We start from the raw sequence: 19,689 nt of genomic DNA on the forward strand, positions 1-19,689 counted from the left end.
AGAGAGAGAGAGAGAGAGAGAGAGAGAGAGAGAGAGAGAGAGAATATCCCTTTAATGGTAGCATCAGTACTGCATCTAGATATCTGACTTTCCTAAAGGGATAGGAGAAGTGTAAAGGATTAAGTTTGACCCCTGGGACATCAAAAGCCCAACCTGGGAAAGGAAAGGGATGAGGCTGTCAGGGGTTCTTTCCTCAGAGGTAGGCCAAGGAGCCCCACAAAGGTGACCAGAATCTGACATGGCTCTGCCTGAAATCTTGAGTTAGAATTATGCTATTAGCAAAAATAATAGCAGCTCCTATTCACTCATTCCTCCTCCAGGGAGCTGAGACTTTCTTACGAATGTGATCTCATCATCCCCAAGGAATACAGCAAGGAAAAGTAGGGATCATTCTTTCGGTTTGGGAGAAAAAAGACTCAGAGGTCACTGGACATCTCAAAGATAGAGAATGGCCAGGCCTGCCCTTCTCCAGCCAGCTCTGGGGGCTGCTGAAATGCCATGTGACAGTGAACAGCTGCCACCAAAGCGCTTAACAAAACTTCCAGGGACTCAAAACTTAGTTTAGGCTGCTAAGCTTGAAGAAACTCAGTCAATTGCAGGGAGACGTCAGTCCTGAGGGACAGCAGAGCCATAAGTAAGCGCGTGCACTGGCTTGCTCAGCCATCATTAGCTGTGAGACCACAGGCAAGTTACTGCCCCTCTCTGAGTGCGTATGTCCTCATCCACAGGATGGGGAAACTAAAAGCAACTACCTTACAAAGTGGTTAATGTTTACATACTGCTAAACATTGGATGAACATTGGCTAAAGAAAATAAAGGGGTTCCTAATGTAACTGACAGTATTATCATTCATCGTAAATCCCATCATCTATAGGGCATTTAACATTTTGCACAGTACCTCACACCCATTGTTTGACATCTGGAGCAACTCTGTGCAGTGGTGGTGGTCGTGGTGGTTTTGTTACTGTTATTATCCCCGTATTACAAGTAAGTGGGGTGCCACATACCCAGGGATGGAACCCAGCATCCCATCCCGTTAGTGAATCCCTTTCACCCTCATGAACAGCTGAGCTTACACAGTAAGTTGTGTGGTCACCCCAGGAATGAGGAAAAAGAACAGAGAGGTTAGGTCATATCCTGACATCGCAAAGTGACCGGAAGAGCTGGACTTGAACTTCCAGCCTGGGGCTCTTAGCCAGCTGGACAAGGAGAAATGATGCCCTGAGCAGTGGGTCATAGGTTACCATGGCTATCCTCCCACTGGACAGTCTGGGGGCCACCCAGTTATCAGTATTAGTGATTTGGTAAAACTGCCAACATTTACAAATCAAGAATTCCCAATTTTTGTTGTTGTTGTTGTTGTTGTTGTTCCCTAATTCACAGTCACTTTTTTGGTTTTTTGTTTTGTTTTGTTTTGTTTTATCCTTAGAGACAGGGTCTCCCTCTGTCACCCAGGCTGTAGTGCAGTGATGCAATCATGGCTCACTGCAGACCCAATCTCCTGGGCTCAAGCGATCCTCCTGCCTCAGCCTCCCAAGTAGCTGGGACCATGGTTGCGTGCCACTATGCCTGGCTAATTTTAAAATTTTTTTTGTAGAGACAGGGTCTCTCTGTGTCACGCAGGCTGGTCTCAAACTCCTGGCCTCAAGCGATCCTCCTGCCTCAGGCTACCAAAGCACTGGGATTACAGTCATGAGCCACCACGCCTGGCCCACTTTTGGTTTTTCTTGAAGGAGAAGGCCTGGGAGCACAGACTCTGCATCTGGCATGTGGAAGATGGAGCTCAGCTGGGGCTTCTTGGAGCAGGGCCCCCCACCTCCCTGCATGTCCAGCACCCCAGGACTTCCCTCCCCATCAGGGGGTGTCCCGGGCCCTGAAGCCATCTGTGTTTGTCTGGTGGCTGAGAGCCAGCAGCAGGGCTTAGACTCCCAGCTCCCCCACTTACTATGTGTGTGACCTTAGCCAAGTGAATGACCGTTGCTCCGTTTTACAGATGGAGAAACCTGTCTCAGTTTTCACATCTGTAAAATGGGTATGACTATATATAGACCCAGCTATAGAGTTGTTTTAAAGATGAAATCAGTGAATATCTGTAAGGCGTTATATATGACAAATGTTCTATAATGCCTAAAATAGTCACCGGCTACCGGCTCCCAGCTCACCATAAGGTGGTCACAGGACAAGGAGAGGCTGGCAATGGCTGGGATGGTTTGAATGGACACAAGACACAGTGTCATCTCCCTGAACCCTGATTGATAACCAAGAGGGTCTAAACTAAACCTACAGTTACCCGTGCACAAGATGGTTTTCAAGCAAAGCAAACTCAACCTGCCAAAATTATCAGAGGGCCCCTGCCGTTCACAATCCCAGGACATCAGCCCTGAAAGGAGTTTCAAGACCCCTCATTATAAAGGTGGAACCCAACGCTCTCATTATACAAACAGAGAATCTAAGGCACCAGCAGCCGTCCATGGCTTGGACGTGGGTCCCTCAGCTCATGGTGGAGGGGGTGGGGGACAAGGCTCAGACTCCCAGCACACCCCCTCCCCTGCCCCCACACGGCTCCTGGACATGCAGGGCAAGGACGCGTCCACCTTTCCCCTTGAAGCCTCTGACCTCGCAGAACACACAGCCTGCCAGGCAGCTCCATCCCTTAGACAAATTTACTTAGCACTGATATTGAAAATGCAATCGAGCTCGAGTTTTATTGCAGAAATTAAACAGACTAGGAAAGGGAAAAAAAAAAAAAAAAAAAGCCAGTGCTCATCAACTCACCCGAGAGCTGGCTGTGATCAAACTTGCTAAAGAGGAGCGTAGTGATCAACTCCTGCCAGCAAGGAAGAGCCCCCCAAGTCTGCCCCTACAAGGGACTCCCCAAGGGTGCTAGGAACTCAGGAGCTCTGGAAGGTTCTCCTGTCAGCCTCCTGCTGTGGGCCTCCTGTGCACCCTGACATCGCCTGCCCGCCTTTTCACAAGGAGTTGGTGCCTTGTGAAGTCATCTCTGTGAGCTTCACGAAGCAGCACCGCCAAGGGCCTGCGCAAAGGGCGCTCTGCTCCACTCGAGAGAAAGCAAAATGCTTTCGGGGTTGAATCACTGTTTTTCTTGACTCCCTTTGGAGATCGGCAGAGCCCACATTCGGCCGTGTTCGTGGACCTGGGACTGGAAACAGCTGCGCTCTAATTACATGTAAAGTGTACCAAAACATCCCTTTTATCACAGACTGGAAATCTGTTAGCATCTGTCTCTCCTTTGTTTCTTCCACAAGATACAAGCTTGTTTCTACATTTTTCTCACCTGTAGCGGTGATTAAAATTCATTATAAATGAAAGGAGTGAACAGAGAAACAAGTTCCTCTGTGTACCGTTCTAAACTCAAATTAGAAACAGCTGTTTGCTAATTCATGCAGTGATGTTTTGTCGTGCTCTGTGAATCAATAATAACTCACCCTATTGCTGCAGAAATTTTTGGATAATCCATATATTTAATGCGGCATTGGATTCTCCAGACAGGGCTGCAGCGGCGAAACCTCAGGCGGGTGGGAGGGGACTTGGGCTCCCCACTCTGGAGGTGTCCCCTGCTGCCCAGAGAACCCTGAACTCAGAGCTGCCCAGCACTTCTACGCCCCACACAAGTCTTGGGAGGACCAGAAGGAAACCCTGAACGGGTTCCTCATCTCCTTCCCTCCCCGAGAACCACCAAAAAAAAAAAAAAAAAAAGGACTCAACTCTGATTAAACGCAAACCACACACATCCTCCAGCCGCCGGAGGGAACAGCAAAATTAAAAGTCTAATTGCTACCCGGAACAATTTAAAACTATTAAGTATAGGTGAAGCTTTTCTGTAAGAAAATAATCCTTTGATTGGGATTAGGCATGTTTGGATAGCATTTTTCCCATCTACACATTTTAGCTGCAGAAGTTAGAGCTAAGGTCTGGATGTGCTCAGGAGCCTCTGAGAGATGTTCAGGCATCCCCTTTGCCACTGCCAGGGAAAGGGTTGGGTAGAGTTCCAGAGCTACATCCCCATCTGATGACTTGGAGGAAGCAGATGTTCTTTCTCCTTTGCAGGGAGGGAGATGGACAACACTTTTGGAGGCTTGTACTGCCACTGTGGCGTGCCAAACCTGCCCTATCCTGGCTAACACATTCCCATCCTTCAAGACACTGCCTTCAGGAAGCCTTCCCTGACTGCCTCTGTCATCCTCACTGACTTCAGGGCACTGCCTGTTTATATTTGAGTGCTTGGGGTGTCCCTGTGTCTCCTGCATCTTTCTGGGTCTGGGGCATGGTCATAGTGAACCACTTTTTGAACTTCAGACTGGTAGCCTCTGCAGAGCCCTTTCTGTGGCCAGACATGGTGCCAAGCTCTTCGTAAGCTCCATTTTGTTAAACTCTCACCTCCATCCTATGTGGTGACTACTACCACCATTAACCCCCATCTTACAGATCAAACATATAAGACATAGAGAGGGTGACGGCCCTGACTTCCACAGCAATTAAGTAGAAGGAGCCTGGAATAACTCCATAGTTCTCCAGAAAGCCATCAAGACCACCCACTGTCATCAAAGAGGTACACTGAGCATGCCTCGCCCTCTCCAGCTCCTGAGCCTTCATTCAAGCCATGGTGGTCACTGCCCACCGAAGCCCAAGCCATGACTCCAGCTCTGCCCACTTCCCCAAGCATCTCACAGGTGGTGGTGGCAGGAGTGGTCTCCCGTGTGGCTAAGAGTAGGTCCTCATTTCCTCCTTTCCTGGTGTTCATCTGAGCCTACAGAAGATGGCAGTCCAATACATCCCGGGGGGCGCAGGGCACAGGCCCCAGGTAGGGGCATGGACAAGGAGCTCATGCTGTCCCTGCAGGGTTGTAGGGAGCTTTTCCTTGGCCAAGGCCACTGGGCGCCAGAAGCTCCAAGCCTGGGAGGGCTGGGAATGGAAAGGCACAGACGAGGTGCCATCGTGGGAGGCGGGGGCACTCAAATTGGGCTTTGAAGAAGGAGTAGGAGCTCCACTGACCTGTGTTCTTCCAAACATGGGCTACCTCCCATGGGTAGGACCTGTGATCATTTTAGGGAGCAGCCAAGATGGTCCTAAATAACCCTGATGCACAAATGAGAAAGTTAGCGCCCTTTCCATTCTGTTGTCAGCCTTCAGATTAGGCCAGGGAGAAAGGCTGTCTCTAACTCCTCTCCAGCATTTCAACAAAAGAGAGGGCAGAGCCCATGCTTAGCATTTCCAGAACACAGTGACTCCTGGCTGGAACAGCACGAGCATGCAATTGTCTTCAGTTTTGTTTTTTATTTACTTTTAAGGTTACTGTCATCTTACAGTAAATGATACTGGTTTTCCATTTGCAGAATGAAGTAAATGAATTAATTTAACCACAAAAAGAACCAGCAAAGAAAAATACTAAGTGAATCATAGCATCAGTGATACTCAAGTGTTGCAAGAATCACAGTAGAGATGTGCAAATGACTAAAGCCTGGGACCCCCAGATACAGAGAGATGGGAGGAGAAGGCCTCCCGGAAGAAGGAATGGTGGGAGCCATGGCTGAAGCTTGGGTATCAATGGGAGAAGCAGCTTAGAAGATGCAATGAGAGCCCATCGTCAAGACCTTAAATACCAAGCAAAGGAGCCAAGAACTCCATTCCACAGGCCCCGCAACCACCAACACTATCTGAAAAACTAGCTCATGAGTAAATGGGATCCGGACTCCCCAGCCCAGGGCTCTTTCTAGACCTCCTGTAACTCCAGGTCTACAAATGACTGAGATTTAAATGATTACTAGCCTATAAGCAGAACCCATTTCAAGGAAAACAGTGATCAGTGGCCCCAACAACCCAGGGCTCTCGACAGCCAAGATCAGGTGCCCCTGCAGGAGAAAACCCTTGCACAATCAGCATGGGGTCCCCCTTCCAAGTAGGGGCTGAACACTCAAGTCACTGTGGACAGCAGAAGTATCAACTCCCCCCACAAGGACCCCTGCTGGGGCACTGAGGGGGATGGGCGCAGCATCCTTCAGTGAGTCCAACCTAGTCAACTTTTCCTCCACTTTTGGAATAAATTGCCATGTCCTCTGTGTGAAAGAGCCACAGTGTTCCCAAATACACACCATAGACCTCAAGATGCTGGACAAGCGTCTGCTCCCACAGGAGGGGAGGGTGGAAGTAGAAAGCCCCAGAACAGCATCCATCTCACGGTCACTTCGCCCCTGAACCCACACTGCTAAATTACTTTTCTTCCACAAACCCACGCAGTCTTTCCCTTGCAGAGCACATACAATTGAAGCGCTGAATGCTAAGTGGGTGCACGAGGTAGCTCCAGTGGGGATTTTGTTCATCCCGTCCAGGGCAAGTCTCCAACTCTCCAAGTGTCTGTCCCACCTCCCTCTCTCCTCCAACCCCCACCCTGGCTACCTAGGGACCCGAGTCAAAGGTCTTCTAACTTCCAGTCCTCCATACCATCTATACTGGGATGGAGGACTGAATGCAGCTGGTTTATGTGACTTTCGTAACAGAGATGCAGACAGAGGAAGCTCTCAATGCAAATGGGCAAGCGGAGGCCACGTGCGGTGGCTCGCGCCTCTAATCCCAGCACTTTGGGAGGCTGAGGTGGGTGGATCACCTGAGGTCAGGAGTTCGAGACCAGCCTGGCCAACATGGTGAAACCCTGTCTCTACTAAAATTATAAAAATTAGCCAGGTGTGGTGGTGCACACCTGTAACCCCAACTACTCGGGAGGCTGAGGCAGGAAGATCACTTGAACCCAGGAAGCAGAGGTTGCAGTGAGCCAAGATGGCACCACTACATCCAGCCTAGACAACAGAGCAAGACTCTCTAAAAAAAAAAAAAAAAAAAAAAAAAAAAAAAAAAGGAAGCAGGCGAATGGATGACCAAGTTCATCTTGTAATTTTCCCAAAAACCAGTATCAGAGAAAACCCCATAATGCCTCCAAGCTAGAACTCTGAGCTTAGACCAACTGGTGACACTGAAGAATAATTAATAGGCTATATTTTGGATTCTATATCATACATTGCATATGACATATAGGTCTAATCAATGACATTTATTAAGTGCCACATATTTCTTGGGTGTTTGATCCATGCCACATGTTGTCTCATTTTATTTTTTGTCTCCAAGAAAAAAAATTGAGTTGTCTCGTTTTAATATTCACAGCAATCTGATGTGTTCCTATTACCAGCCCCATTTTATAGATGAGAAAACTGAGGCTTATAAAGGTTAATTGACAGGCTCAGGGCCTTACAGGTGGAAATGGCCTAGCAGGGCTTTGAACACGGGTTCACTGACCTCAGAGGCTGTGTTCCTAACCACCACGGGATGTGAGTTTGTGAACCACCATGTCCCAGGGACAGAGAGGGAGTGACACCCACTCAGGGGCACAAGCATTCTCCCAAGGAGGTGGCCTCCCGTGGAGCCCGGCCTGAAAGCATGTCTGGATTGGGTCCATATTCTCAGCCCAGACACCTCCCAGGGTGACACACTCTTTTGGCTGGAGACTTCCACAGACAAGGTGTACACACTGTCTGACCTCAAATCACAGATCTCCTGCTTCTCAGTCAAATCCCATCCAGGGCCCAGCCCCAGGGTCCCACCCCACGCACCTGGAGGATGGAGAAACTCCCCAAAAACACTCCCTGTCCCTGGCCATGTGCCAGGTGCCCTCCAGCAGCTCCAGGAGACAGTCATGAGCTTGGTCCCATTTTATGGAAGGGAACGCTGAGGGACGGAGGAACTCAGGGACCCGGTGCGTGCATAGCGGCCAGTGGCCCCCTGGGAGTTCAGCAGCTGAGGGGACAGTCTGAGTAAAAGGGCCTGAGGCCCCACCTCCAGGTGTCTGCCTGTCTCAAGCTTGACCCCAAAGGCAGGAGATGTGATGCCCCCAGGGACAACCTTCACCTAAAAGGACCTGGAGCCAGTGGGCTCCTCTGAAGACCATTCCTGGGGCATCCTGCACAGACACGAAGGTTTTGGCAGGTTCAAGACCCGCGGTCTATAGCAGCAGGCTCAACACTGCACCCCAAAATCGGCCTTTCCCTGGCCCTGTCTCCTCCGTCCTACTTCCTGGGAGCGCCTCCTCACCACATACACTGCACTAAGCTCTTGCCTCAGGCTCTGTGTTCAGGGGCCCTCCCTGCCACAATGACTAAGGTACAACTGCCACACATGGTGGCACCAGACTCGGAAGCCACGTCCTTCAGCCTGCACAGCCCCCTCCACAGCCCCCTCTCTGCACCTGTCAGGATTTGCCATACTCAAGTCACTGAGAGGCCACCGTCAGGGTCTGTGTCCTATACTATTACTCAACCTTGTCCTTTCAATGACCTCAGGACTAACAATGCCAGGTACCCAAGTGTAATCCTAAATCATGATATCGAGGAAATCATGAGTATGATGTTTTTGTAACGCTCATTAAAATAAAGATGTAGTTGGGTTAAACATGCATGAACCACCAGAAACTGGGCTGGGCAGCCCTAGATGTGGCACAGGTCCTGCTGCCCTGGCCCATACTGCAGTGACTGCAGCTCTTGGTCTGTCCCTCTCCCTCTCCAGACAGGGCAGTGCAGGGACGGGGTGCACCTTCATAGCTGCTGTATCCCCAGCACCATGCCTGGCCAGAGGCAGGCAGGAGAGAAGAGGTGGGCTGGGCGCTGTAAGGAGCCCAGGGCCTGAGGAGGGCCAGGAAGAGAAGAGCCAGAGCATTTTCGAGGATGTACTGGGCTAGCCAAGCGGCCCCTCTGCAGGCCCCACTCACCCCTAAACTCACCAAATCTACGACATGGCAGAGGAAATTCCAATTTTCCCCTAATTTTCATGTTTCCACCCCTAGAGTAATTGTCATCGTGGACTTTGTGGCTGGGCTGTCAAGCCTTATGGCTGAAGGCTGCCCCAGCCCTGCATGTGGGTCTTCCGCCCTTTCCCAGCATCGCTGACCCTTTCCTAGGAACCCCCTCCCCAGCGCCCTGCCTGTCCCTGCTTTCTCAGCCTGAGTGGCCACCACCTCCTCCCACTGGAACCAGGCCCTCATCTGTGTGCCTCATTGTGTGCCCCTGCTCAATAAACAGAACTGAACATCAGTCACACTCACCGGATACTTCCTATATGCCAGGCTTTCTTAAAACCTATATTATCTATTTACTTATCATATTAGTCTTTGATGTTTTACTTGTTTGGGGTGGGGGTTGGGTTTTAAAATTTCAAAGAGTCCCACTCTGTTGCCCAAGCTGCAGTGTGGTGGCGCAATCATAGCTCACTGTGGCCTCAACCTCCTAGGCTCATGTGATCCTCCCACCTCAGCCTCCCAAGTAGCTGGCACTACAGGTGTGCCACCACGCCTGGCTAATTTTTTCCATTTTTTTGTAGAAATGAGGTCTCACTATGTATGTTGCTAGGCTGATCTCAAACTCCTGGGCTAAACCAATCCTCCTGCCTCAGCCTCCCAGAGTGTCAGAATTGCAGGCGTGAGCCACTGTGCTGGGCTGTTTTACTTATTTAATATATTTAAGCCACACATAATCCTTTCACTAGACCCATTTTACAGATGTATTGTGCACTGTACACATCAGGATACTGAGGCCCTTGAGGTCTGAGGGAGGGACTTGCCCCAGGGCAGAGTCCGACAGAGCCAGGAGAATCTGGTCGCCTAACTCATCAGCTGTATGAAACGTTGAGATGTGGGGTTTATGGGAAACACACCCCTGACACACATATGCTCAAGAGGAGGCCGGGTGGACAGATGTAATGCAGGGGAGAGAGAAACTGATGGAGAGCTATCAGTCATCCTGGATCCTGCACATGGCACACGGGGCGCTTCACGTGCCCAACACTGCAGGCACTGGTACACTCCTCATAGTGGGGTCTGGAAAGGGGAGATGCCATCCCCATCCCAGCTCAGGCTGAAAGCACCCCTGAGGGTTGTGCTGGGCCTACAGTCTGCCACGGGCGGCCTCATGGTCCCCAGCTGGTTCCCAGCTCCTCCCAGCACCCCGCACACAGTAGTCCCTCAATATTTGCAAAATGAGTCAATGGATGCACACTTTAGTCAGGTCTCTCGTCAGGGCGGGGTACAGGGCCAGAAGGGAGCGGCACCTTCCTTCCTCCTCCTCCACCTGCACTATACCTCTCAACCACTTCCCTTATGCTTTTTTATCTTCTTCCAAGAATGTGATTAAGGTTTCCTCGAAGGTACTCCTGGCTTAGAACTGCCTGGAGACAACTCTGATAAGCCCTGGATTCCTCGATTCCTGGGAGCCCCCACAAGGTGCCTGGCAATAACTATCTGCTTGATGAATGAACAAATGAATGAATGAATGAATGAATGAATGAGTACCTGGTCTATGGGAAGCTCTTGGTAACTGTGGTATGAATAAATGAATAAATGAATAAATGGATGGATGGATGGATGGATGGATGGATGGATGGATGGATGGATGAAATATTGAAGTCCAGGGCTTTGTCTAAAGGAGGCACTTGAAAACTATGGTATGAATGAATGAATGAATAGCCTAATCACAAAGAAGCAGCAAGGAGTCACTAAAGAGACCCCTGTAAGGTGGGGCTGAGGAGTTGGGGACAGAGCTTCCAGCTGGAAGCCAGGGAGTAAATGAGACTGACCTGACCACCCTCCTGACCACCTGGGTCCAGTGGGGCTGTCCCCAGCAGAGCCTGTCCAGTATCACCAAGGTCCCTGGGGCCCCCTCTCATTACAGCAGAATGCAATTACTCCAGTCTTCAGTGGGGCCTGAATTTGTTACGAATTTTTTTGAAAGAGTCTCTTGGAGCCAGGTAAGCAGCAAGGGTATGGGGGTCAAGATGCATGGATGGAGGCAGAAGGAACAGCCCAGCTACCCAGTCTCAGCCTGAATCCTGGAGAAATGGCATTAAAACAAAGGAGACATGGAGCTGAGTGGGGTGGGGTGGGGTGGGGTGGCGGGGGGCTTACTTATTCAGACCAGAGCCAAACAAATGGATAGATTTAATAAGATAATAAGCTTAGATTCCATGCTCTTAAAGATACAGACTCAGGCCGGGTGCGGTGACTCACACCTATAATCCCAGCACTTTGGGAGGTCGAGGCGGGCGGATCACCTGAGGTTAGGCGTTCGAGACTAGCCCGGCCAACATGGTGAAACCTTGTCTCTATTGAAAACACAAAAATTAGCTGGGCGTGGTGGTGGGCACCTGTAATCCCAGCTACTCAGGAGGCTGAAGCAGAAGAATTGCTTGAACCTGGGAGGCAGAGGTTGCAGTAAGCTGAGATTGCACCACTGCACTCCAGCCTGGGTGACAGAGGGAGACTTCGTCTCAAAAAAAAAAGATACAGACTCAACAGTGGGATTTGGGGTGGGGGTCTCCATATTTTTCCAGGAAAACCCCCTCAAGTGGATGCCTTTCTTCACATACCACACTGGAGAATAAGGGTATGTGAGTATGCATGTATATGCGTGCAGGCATGTGTGTCTTTCCCACCAGGGGGGACCCCCAAAACTCACCAGAAACTTCCTTACTTCCTAACCAGGACATGTGAACAAATGCACCCCTCCACAAGGAATGCACAGCCAAGCAGCACCCTTGTAACTTTTTCAGGAGGAAGTCGGGCCAGTCAAGCACAAGTCGGTGTCACCTCCTTCCCAGCCTGGGCTTCCCTCTCTCTGTCCAATGGACCAACAGTAAAAAGTGAGCACTTCCCGCTCATCTTGGGAAACTCCTCGCATCCACTCACTCAATCAGCCAGCGACTGCACTGTTGAAATATTTATGGAGTGCCTCGTCTGTGCCAGGCTCTGCTGCAATTTCTGGGGCAGTGAGCACACCCAGCAAAGCCCTGCACCATGGAGGCTGCATTCCGGGGGCATCAGGATCATGTCCAAGAAGGCTCTGGAGCCAAAGAGCCTCCGTTCAAATCACAGCTCCACCACTGACCAGTGGTGTAAACCAGGATACATTAATGGACCTCTCTAATCTTCACCAAGAGGAAAAACAGGCAGAATCCCTTCTGCCTTCTCGGGTTGTGCAGAGGATGAGATCAGATACCGCAGGTGAAGCACGCTGGCCCCGCGCCTGGCACATGGCACATGCTCAAGGAACAGATCATTGTGTGTGGTTTCCAGACCACTGGCAGCAAACACGGAAACCGCTGGGCAGAGCCGTGGTTCACCGTGAGACCCCCGTCCTTGGGAAACTCCACCCCTACTCCGAGGTTACCCTTCCCATAGGCATCCCCAATTTACCACCTCCTTATGTCACTCCTGCCAATGTCATGTCATAAAGAAAGCCAGTGACCCCAAGGGCTCTGGTCCACCCCACGCAGTCCTTAAATCCCTTCTCCAAAGAGGTTTGGTCCCTTCCAGTGAAGGGGAATCCACTCCCTTCTGAACCCCCTCAGTCTCCAAGAAGAAATGATCTCCTGATGAGCCCCAAAGGAGGGCCTGCAGACCTCCTCTCAGGGACAGGAATAACAGGACCCTCCTGACTCCAACCATCCTCCAAGAGGAAGGACAAACAGCGAGTCACCTGCCATATGGCAGCCATTTTTTAAAATGACATTGCAATTTACATTCATTTATTCCTTCTATAAATATGAATAAGTGCCTACTCTGCCAGCCCTGTTCGAGGATCTGGGGATAGGGTATGAAGAAACAAAGTCCTTACCCTCAGTGAGCTTACAATGCAAAGAGAAGAGACTAAATCTTCCTGCTGAAGAAGGAATAAATCAGTCTGTAGTAAATCACGTGTTGCTATGAAGAAACGCAGGGCAGGAAAAGGGTGGAGGGTGGGGTGCCACTCCGGACAGGTGACAAGGCAACACTTGAGCAGACACTAGAAGCAAACAAGGCAGTAGGCCAAGGTGGAATCTAGAGAGACAGGATCCTGGGCAGGGATCTAGCAGGTGCAAGCACCCTGAAGCCAGAGCACGCAAACTTTTCAGGGCACATTTTCTGAGATGCCTGCGTGGGGCTCAGTGTGAAGGTATGTGCCCTGCCTTCTAAGATCACAGACCAAGCTGTCATCCAAAACCCCACAGGGACCCAAAATCCAACCCCAGCATCAACTCACTGTGTGATCTGACGCTGGTCTCTCAACCTCTCTGGTCTTGGTTTCGGCAACAGCTAATCAGAACTGAGCATTATCCAAGCAGGCGCTGGCAGAAGAGGCCCCCAGAGTCCTCCCAAGTCTGCAGCTCTGTGCAACGCGCACCCACCATTCCTCTCCACCCCATCGCGCCATTCTCACACCCCGCGCCAGCAACACCACGCAGGATTGGTACTCCTGCCAAAATAGCTATTAACCCAGTAGCCAATAATAACACGTTATCCTATCAATTTGCTTCTGAAACGCTGTGTAATTGCAGAACCTAAGTTTGCCATCTCGGTAGCCTGGTTACCACATAAACAGAAAGAAACTCACCATCCTCTTCCTGGGGAGAACAAGTGGCTGGCCACGAGAAACACCCGATTACCACCGAGGCTCCCCAGCCCCCCTCGAGGCCCTACGGAATCTGTCAGGAATCATAGTCTGGCGTTCAGTAGTTCAGAGGCTGGTCTCAATGTCCCCTTAGCATGCCGCCCCTGTGACTGGAGAGGGGCCAGTGCCCAGGATGGGATGGCTTTTTAGGTGGCGAAGTCAGGCCCGGCAGCTGCACTCTGGTGGCCTCCCTCCTGGCCAGTGGTGCAGGAAGTGGGACAGACATGAGGCTTCGGGAGGGCACGGGAGAGGGCAGGAGCCAGAGGCAGGCAAGCACTTGGGTGCAAAAACCATCACAGATACAGGGCCGCCCTCCCCACGGGAGACAGGGGGGGATAGGAGGTCAATGGGTGGGGCACAGAGGGAAGGACAGGAGAGAGGCAAGGGAGGGGCTCCAGACCTAGGAGTCACGGTGCGCCCCAGGGTCCGCCCATCCCCTTGCCGCAGGGCCCGACCCAGGTCTGACACCCTGGCCACCACCACCTGCTTGGCAGCTGGCCGCCCACTTTTCCTCTCTCATTCCAGAGAAAACGTTTCCTTCCTTCTGGATTTCATTCCACTCTCAGCAAACATTCTGCTCCCCAACGCGCCGGGAGCCTCTCTAAGGGGACTCGGCGTTCCGGTGCAGACACCAGCCTGTTTTATTCATTCTTCCCCCTTCCAGCCCAGCCACCCCCTCATCACTGTCCTGTGCCTCCGCTTACCTCTCCCCCTGCTCACCAGGGCATCCCAGGGCAAGCTGGCCGATGCCAAGAGGGCCAGAACCTGAGCCCGGGTTCCCAGGACCCGGCGGCAGGGCAGGCGAGGGCTGGAGAGGCGCTTCCCACCGGCCCACTGGTGATCTCAGCCACGGGACGCATCCCCACCCGCCCGCCTGGGCCGGCGGAGAAGGATGGGCCGAGGGTGTGCTGCTCCCGCGGCGGCGCTTGGCGGAGGACCCAGCTAGCGGGAGAGGAAGGGCCTTGGGGAAGAAAAGGGGCTGGGAAAAGGCACAGATGGGGAGGGAGAGGACAGAGGAGGCCCAGGGCTCAGGCCACGCGGCCAGATGTTGACCCAGTTGAGGGATCCAGGCCCCGGGGGCGACCGGGGAGTTCTGGCCCCCCTGCCAGCTCTGAGATTCTACAGAGATGGAGGAGGGCCTGAGGCCGGCGCTATGCCAGGGCCTGGCGCTGAGGCTGGGGTTAAAGGGAGGACCACGGAGAGGGAGCAAAGGGTCTCTCTCGGACACTGCCCCTGTCTGCCAGGACAGGGTGGGGGGACGGCCCCTGGGAGGCCCCTGGGTGGGGTGGGTGGGGAGCTGTCTGCGGGAAGCAGCTCTCAGCAAATGAAAACCAGGCCTTGGAAACTGGCCGGGCCACAGCCAGGGCACAGCTCCAGGGAAAACCCCGCTGCTCACCGAAAGGTGCCCCAACCAGAGCGAAAGGTGGTGTTAAAACGAACGAGCTAGGAGGGGCCAGGCAGCTTGAGCGAGATCAGGGGTGGCCCCTGGCTGCAGCCCCACGGTCCCTGCTCTTTTGTGCTCTGAACGCCCCTCATTGTGGGCACATTGTACTCCCAAGGCCTGCTTGCCTGTAAGTGCTGTAAAAAGCCAACTAACTGCGCAATTTTCTTCCCTTGGCTTCCCTCTGCTCAGCCTTGGTCAGGTTCTCAGCAGAGCTGGGCCTGGGGCTGGGGACTGGCCTGGCCGGGCAGGCCTGAGGTCCCCACTACCGCCATATTTGGAAATTGAACTCTCAACAGTGCATTGAGGCCTAAGGGGCGGCACTTCCAAATTGGTGGGACCCCAGGGTCCTGCCATCCAGAGCTTGGTGGATAGCGGCATTCAGTAAATATAGACGTCACCTACACATCCTTTCATTCATTCATTCATTCACCCATTTGGTTATTCACAGGATGTCTCTGATGTACCTACAACCCAGCAGGCACTTAGGTGGTGAGGGTAGGAGGGTGAGCCACACTGGCAGCTCTTGGCCTGCAGAGCTCACAGCCTAGCGAGAGGGACAACATTTGATCCTCTGTGTTTGCTAGGAGAAGTGTATGGGGCCTGGGGGGAGAACAGGGGCGCGGTGAGGGTGCCAGAGCCCTCCTGGAAAAAGCAGGCTCTCCGTGGAGACCAGCAGGATGAAGAAGAATTCGCCAAGTGAAGGAAGCAAGGGGCAGAAATGAGCTCCACGCAGCAGGACCAGCAAGAGCAAAGGCCTGGAAGTGAGACTGAGGTCTCTGACAGGCTTCATAGAGCCTCCTCGGCTCCTCGCTCTCAGCCACAGTGGGTGGCCCAGCCCTGGCATCGCCACCCCCCACCCCAGCTCACAGTCTCGGGGAGCTCCCCATCAGCACCTCTGGAGGCCAATCCCACAAAGCCATCATCCAGCTGTCTCTTTCCCAGCTGAAGTTCTAGTTAAAAATGTTTTCATATGTTTATTTTTAAGGGGGGATGGGAAGACAGAAGGGAGACCTGAAGGTCTTTTTCTTTTCAGAAAAAAAGAAAATTAATAAATAAATACAGCCTCAAGAAAAGGGCATGGAAAGGTCTCTGCATCTGTAACCACTGAACAAATTAAAATTAGCTCATTTAATCAGCTCCTAATGGCCTGGCTGTCCCGAGTGGGTCTCAGAACACAGCAAACTTCACAGCAGAAATGTGCAGGCCAATGTCAGTTTATCCTACAACAAAGGGATTTTCTAAATAGTGCGATCAAAACGCAGTGAAGGCCGGGGAGAGCTGGGGAGACGGAATGCGGCCCCCCAGATCCTGGCTGGCCCCCGCCTCCCAGCTTCGTCCCTTTGAACGGAATTGTTCTTTTGGCTTTTGTTCTAATTATCTAAACATGTGTGTAACTCTGTTCTACAAAGAGTGTTTTAACCAGCAGAGGCAGTAACTGTAGCCCCTACCATACGTTCCTGGGGCCCCGCTCCCAATCCTCATGCCTTTAATACCTCCCCATTCCCCACCTGCCTTCAACAGAGGCGTAAACACACCTACGACACACAGTCACCTACACACGCCAGTTACATTCACAAAGAGTTACAAACACACACAGTTCTATATACACAATCACGTATTACACCAGCTACATACACATAGTTATAAGTGAACAGTTACATACATGCACGGTTGCCTATTCTACATGCATAAAGTTACAGACACACAGTTCTATACACACAGTCACGTATAACACATGACATATGCATGGTTATATAGACTCAGTTGCATGCATGCATGCACAGACATACCCAGAGTTATATACACCACACACAAGTACATGTGCACACAATACACACAGCTCCTCCAGCTCCTGCCTAACAGCTGGAGATGGGGGAGGCTCAGCTCACCAGAGCCCCAGGGAGGGCCGCTGGGTGCACACCTGAGGCCCAGGCTGGTAGTAAGGACTCTTATTTCCCTGGAGTAGTTTCTCTATGCAACTTGCCACCTGGGCTAAATCATTAGGGCAATGGAGGAGGGGAAACAAAAGGCCAGGGGAGGGGGGCTGGGACCCCAGAAAAAAAGGGCAAGGTGGGAAAGCACAATGCCGGGGGTAAGCACAAGCCCATGGCCCAGTGGGGAGGAAGGAGGCCAGCCCCATCACCGACTCCGTCACCAACACCGACCTCAAATTCTCTTCCCATGGCCTCTAAACCGGCCAGTCTGCAGCTCTGCCTTTAGGCCCAGAGCCGCCTTGGGTGCTCAGCCCACAGGGAAATAAGCCTGGAGTCAGCCAGATCTGGTTGAAGTCCCAACTCCACCACTTACTAACTCTGAGCCTCCCCTTCCTCATCCAAAAAACAAGAAACAATAGTAGTCCCTATCTCAAGGGGCAGTCGTGCTGATTTCATTAGAGATGCCAGTAAAATGCCTAGTCCAGAACAAACTGGGTCAGTGTTTGCCACTCTGGCAACTGAAAGGTGTGGGCATGGAGGCCCGAGAGGAGACCATCAGACAGCGCGGGTCAGGGCACAGCCAGACAAGAGCTAGCCATTTGACTACTTTCAATTTCTTATTCAACCCTCATCCCCAGAGTGTGGAAGGGGAGAATTTTAAAACTGGATAAAAGAAATTACAGGGTAAAAAGAGGAACCAACTGGGATGGAGGGAAGCCTTCAGAAAACTTCTGGCCCAGAGTCAGACCATATCTTCTGAAGACCTGCTCTATTGGTATTTACAGCAACACCCTGGGGTAAAAGCAATTGTTATCGCCATGTCACAGAAAAGGAAACCGAGGGCTGGGCACAGTGGCCCATGCCTATAATCCCAGCATTTTGGGAGGCTGAGGTAGGAGGACCCCTTGAGCCCAGGAGTTCAAAACCAGCTTGGGCAGCATAGCAAGACCCTATCTTTACAAAAAAAATTTAAAATAATTTAGCCAGGTGTGGTGGTACACACCTGTAGTCCCAGTTACTTGGGAGGCTAAGGCCAGGGGATCACTTGAGCCCAGGAACTTGAGGGGGCAGTGAGCTATGACTGTGCCACTGCACTGCAGCCTGGGCAACAGAGTGAGACCCTGTCTCAAAAATAATAATAAAAAAGAAGAGGAGCATGAGGCTCAAGGAGGTGAGGAGGTTGGGCTGGCAGAGGCAGCGTGCAAACAGGCCTGTGTGGCTGCAAGCTGCATGCTAATGCCCAGCCTTGCTCCACCTTCCTTCCCGAGGCAACCTGTTCTCCCAATTGCAAACTTTCCTTAGCAGGACTCTGGCAGGTAGGAGAGCCTGAAGTTGGCTTCTGGCTCTGGGAACTTCAAGAGCCTCAGACCAGCCAACCTAGACCCAGGAGTGTGGCCCTATTCCACGCAGTTCACCAAGTCCTCACGCCCCCATCCCCCACCCCCTCCCATGCTGAGCAGGAGGTGGGAAAGAACCTGTACACAGAGTCATCACTGTAAAATGGGAAAACATTATACAGACTTGGAAACTGAGGCCCCGAAATGGCAGGGGTGGGAGGCTCAAGCTCCCACAACTCAGAGGCTGACTCTGCAAACCTTGAGTCCTCCCGGGATGGGACTCCTACCTTCCTTGCCCTGCACCTATTAGGTGAGCAGCATTGTTGAGACCCCAGGGAGTGCTCAGAAAAAGAACCTGGACACAGGCTCCATCCAGACGGTCCCACTGAGCTAGTGGTAGCTGTCCTGGTCCTGTTTAGGGATCCTGTTTTCCACTTGATTGGTAGGGCCCAAACTGACTCCTGGAACCCCTGGAGGTCAGCCAAGATACAAGGCAGGTGGCAGGAGGGTCAGAGCCACCTGAGGCAGCCTCAGTACAGGTAGTAGGACCTAGGGAAACAGCTCCCACTAACCCACTAATGCTGCAGACCCACAGCCTGCAGGCTCTCCCAGCCCCATCCCCAGTAAGCACCAGGCCCCCAGGAGGAAGGAGGCGTGGGCAGGGAGATGAGCACATGGGCTTGTGTTTGAATCTTGGCTCTGTCATCCACATGCTGTGTGACCTGGGGCAAGTGACCTCCCCTCTCTGAGCCGCAAACCTCAACTATAAAATGAAAATGGTAACAACGCATGACTCCTTCCTTGCTTGAGGACTGAAGGGAAGTTTCTAGCTCAGTGCCTGCTCCCCCTTCCCCAGTGGTTAACCGTTAGTAAGCACAGGAAGTGGAGAGGGGGGAGTGCAGCATGGTCTTAAATCCATCTCGACCAGGCACCGACAGCTCATGGCTGTAATCCCAGCACTTTGGGAGGCCGAAGCAGGCAGATCATCTGAGGTCAGGAGTTCGAGACCAGCCTGACCAACATGAAGAAACCCTGTCTGTACTAAAAATACAAAATTAGCCAGGTGTGGTGGTGCATGCCTGTAATCCCAGCTACTCAGGAGGCTGAGGTGGGAGAATCACTTGAACCCGGGAGGCAGAGGTTGCGGGGAGCCGAGATCATTCCATTGCACTCCAGCCTGGGCAACAAGAGCAAAACTCCATTAAAAAAGAGAGGAGAGGGGAGAGGGGAGAGGAGAGAGGGAGAAAGAAATCCATCTTATCTCCTACATGGCGTCCCTAGAGGCCCAGGCCACCATCCCCAAGGAGCGGGATATGGGGCACCCTTCCTTCAGATGCAGCAGGACTGCCTGCCATGGACTCCTCTCAGCCATTCTTGAGCTAAGCCCAGCAGGCAGCCTACAGGGCAGCCCAGAGGATGTAGCCAGGCCAGGTGGGGTGCAAACCTCATCCTTATGGGATCTGGGCCCACCAGGCAGGAGTTGGACCTAGAGACCC

General features: G+C 52.1%; 1 protein-coding gene across 2 annotated transcripts in view; it reads right to left on the reverse strand.

The window, feature by feature from the left end:
- The window catches only part of ZNF423 (zinc finger protein 423), a 350,099-nt gene that overhangs the window by 157,070 nt on the left and 173,340 nt on the right, over window positions 1–19,689 (reverse strand). The window contains exon 1 of one of the 2 annotated variants that reach the window (XM_011989144.1): window positions 14,183–14,317. The exons of the other annotated variant lie outside the window; for it this stretch is intronic. The gene's annotated coding sequence lies outside the window, so the exon portion shown is untranslated. Of the gene's footprint in view, window positions 1–14,182; window positions 14,318–19,689 lie in introns of those variants that run through there. 2 annotated transcript variants of the gene reach the window in all.

This window comes from Mandrillus leucophaeus, unplaced genomic scaffold (assembly GCF_000951045.1).
Source record: "Mandrillus leucophaeus isolate KB7577 unplaced genomic scaffold, Mleu.le_1.0 Scaffold348, whole genome shotgun sequence".
NCBI classification, from domain to species: domain Eukaryota; kingdom Metazoa; phylum Chordata; class Mammalia; order Primates; family Cercopithecidae; genus Mandrillus; species Mandrillus leucophaeus.